Source organism: Branchiostoma belcheri, unplaced genomic scaffold (genome assembly GCF_001625305.1).
Source record: "Branchiostoma belcheri isolate BF01 breed outbred unplaced genomic scaffold, Haploidv18h27 scaffold61, whole genome shotgun sequence".
NCBI lineage: Eukaryota > Metazoa > Chordata > Leptocardii > Amphioxiformes > Branchiostomatidae > Branchiostoma > Branchiostoma belcheri.
Window position 1 is genome coordinate 674,969 of NW_017804254.1, and position 2,779 is coordinate 677,747.

General features: G+C 43.9%; 1 pseudogene; it reads right to left on the reverse strand.

Moving 5' to 3' along the window:
- LOC109482843 overlaps positions 1 to 1,924 on the reverse strand; it is a 22,777-nt pseudogene extending 20,853 nt beyond the window's left edge.
- Between the last annotated feature and the right edge of the window lie 855 nt (positions 1,925 to 2,779).

Genomic DNA, 2,779 nt, shown 5'->3' on the forward strand with positions numbered 1-2,779 from the left:
CAAGCAACTGGATATGATTTGAAAACGTCAGACGTTTCAGCTAGTATCCACTAGCTTTCGTCAGTGACTGAGAGACAGAGGGAAGCTAGGTTTTAAGTACAACCTTTATTGATATGCAAATAAAGTGAAGACAATTTTTTGGAAGTCGAAAAAGGAACAAAAGTTAGACAAGTCAAGACAAAAATGATGCAAATTAGTCTGACAGCTCCTGTTATACAGAACAGGAGCTTAAGTGTTGTCTGTCCTCGGGGCTGGGAGTGCCAAATCCCAAGTGCCGGAAAGATCGACTCGTAGCCCCCCTTCCCTGTTGAGGGTGGGGTTGTACATTCTTTCATATATTGCCTCTTTGACACCCCGTTCCCACCAGCGTGTTTCGCGGTCTAAGATATCCGTGGACTCGAGTTTGAAAGAGTGACCCTGGTTGTGTTGTAGGTGGTGGAAAATAGCTAAGGAGTAGCCGTTGGCACTAGGTCGGCAATGTTCTTTGTATCTTACTTTGAGCGGTCGACTTGTCTCTCCAATGTAGGTGTTGTTACAATTGGGCTCCTCACATTTGAGTCTGTAAATAACATTCGCCTTGGTACCTTTGTGAGGTCGGTCCTTAGGGTGTACCAGTCTTTGTCTGAGGGAAGGGGGGCTACGAGTCGATCTTTCCGGCACTTGGGATTTGGCACTCCCAGCCCCGAGGACAGACAACACTTAAGCTCCTGTTCTGTATAACAGGAGCTGTCAGACTAATTTGCATCATTTTGTCTTGACTTGTCTAACTTTTGTTCCTTTTTCGACTTCCAAAAAATTGTCTTCACTTTATTTGCATATCAATAAACAGGTTGTACTTAAAAACCTGCTTTCCCCTCTGGTCTCTCAGTCACTGACGAAAGCTAGTGGATACTAGCTGAAACGTCTGACGTTTTCAAAATCATATCCAGTTGCTTGAGTAACTGTTTTTTGGCGTATCGTATTACCTGGATGTCTAACCTTCATCGACATAGCGCTATGGTTTATTCAATTGAATGTTAACTACATGCCGTTGGTAGAGGTGGGCGTAAGATGCATTGACTGCTTAGAGACAGTAGACACACGGATTGTGGGCATGAAACAGATTTCGATGGGTAAGGAGGATGAAAATTGTGATAGAGAAATTGTGATAGACAGATCAGGAGTGATAACGTTGTCCTGCTGATGCATATTGAGCTACAGGAGAGGAGACGCCTTTTGGGGGTGTGGCTTCAGAGTGACTTATAAAATGGGAGACACAGGATACAATAATGACAGGGAAAGCTAACGGACGTCTCTTCTTTTTACGGAAGCTGAAACATTCCAATTTGCCCACCGAAGACCTCGGCACCTTCTATGCATCCCTTGTACGACCGGTGTTGCAATACTGTACGCCAGTCTGGCATCCGGGGTTCACAAGTGCACAGTCAGGCAAACTCGAAGTGTGGGGTCGTGTGGCGTTGCGGCAGAGTGCTCGACGGGGAACCAAGAGGGGCCGGGTTCGAGTCCTTACATGCCACCGATCTTTGCATGTGCCCTTAGGAAAGGCACTTTCCTCACTTAAGTGAAAATGAGAATTGTCCTGTCCTGTATTTATCCTCTGCGTTAGTGGCGGCATAAATAAGTTGATATAACTTGAGTGTGCCGTCGCCATGTTTGGTCATGAAATGTTGGAATACAAAAAAAAAAAACTCGAAGCAGTACAACGGAGAGCAGTTCGGACAATACTTAGAGGGCACTTCACAAGCTTCACACAAGATATGCAGCTTAACTGTCCTTATCCTTTGAAAATGAATCTTATCACCACACAGACGAGGTAGAAACTCAGACTGATCATGAAAATTAAAACTTACCTTGTTCGTAGGACTCCAAAGAGCAGAAGCAGGGTTGCACCTTCGCGCCATCTGAAGTTTGCCTTCCGCGGCATTCTCAGTGTCCTTGTGATGTCCTTTCTCTTTCCCTCAACTGTAGATAACGTATGGCATGGGTACTAGTAATGGTTATCGCCTGCCGTCAATGACAATACTTTTCTTTCCAGTTGTCGGCGGGATTTGGGTCCGATGTTGAGTGAGATGTAGTTTATTTCATCTCGGCTTACGGTGTCGTCCAGTCAAATCTAAGCACCTGTCCAATAGCGTTTATGGCAAAGAAAGATAACACAGGTAGACTGCATGGATCGCCTGCTCTTCAGTTGGAGTAAGCTAATGCGTCGGTTGTCATGTGGTAAAGGTGTAGCACGTATGGCTGTAGATGGAGGCCCTTCATCTGTGAAAGGAATACACTCTGAATGGATGTCACAGCGCTAACCATATTCCAAGGTATTAATTGATATAAGACGCTCGTGGGAGAAAACCAAATCACGTAATAAAATTATAGACTCCTCAAAACACTAGCAATAAAACAACGTAACCCTATCAGAATAGGTAGAATTGCCTTGACGATATTGGGGATTTCTTTATACCAAGGGTGTTTGGATGACATAAAAACAGCAAAACAGACCATAAGGCTTACGTAGAAGGCATGCACAATACTTGGAAGCTCTACGATCGAAACCCATAGTATTAAAAAAATTCTACGTCTCGAAATACATACGCTTTTATAAAACCATTGTAACGTGAAACAATTGAAAAGCGCACTACAATGTGTGCTCTCTGTCCGCTAAAATCATGCTGCAAGTTTTATGGTATTTCATAGGAGTGTCATCTGCTAATCGACATCACATTCCTCATGAAACTCGATAATCCTCGTACTATCAGCTCCATATGTTCTTACATTTACAACT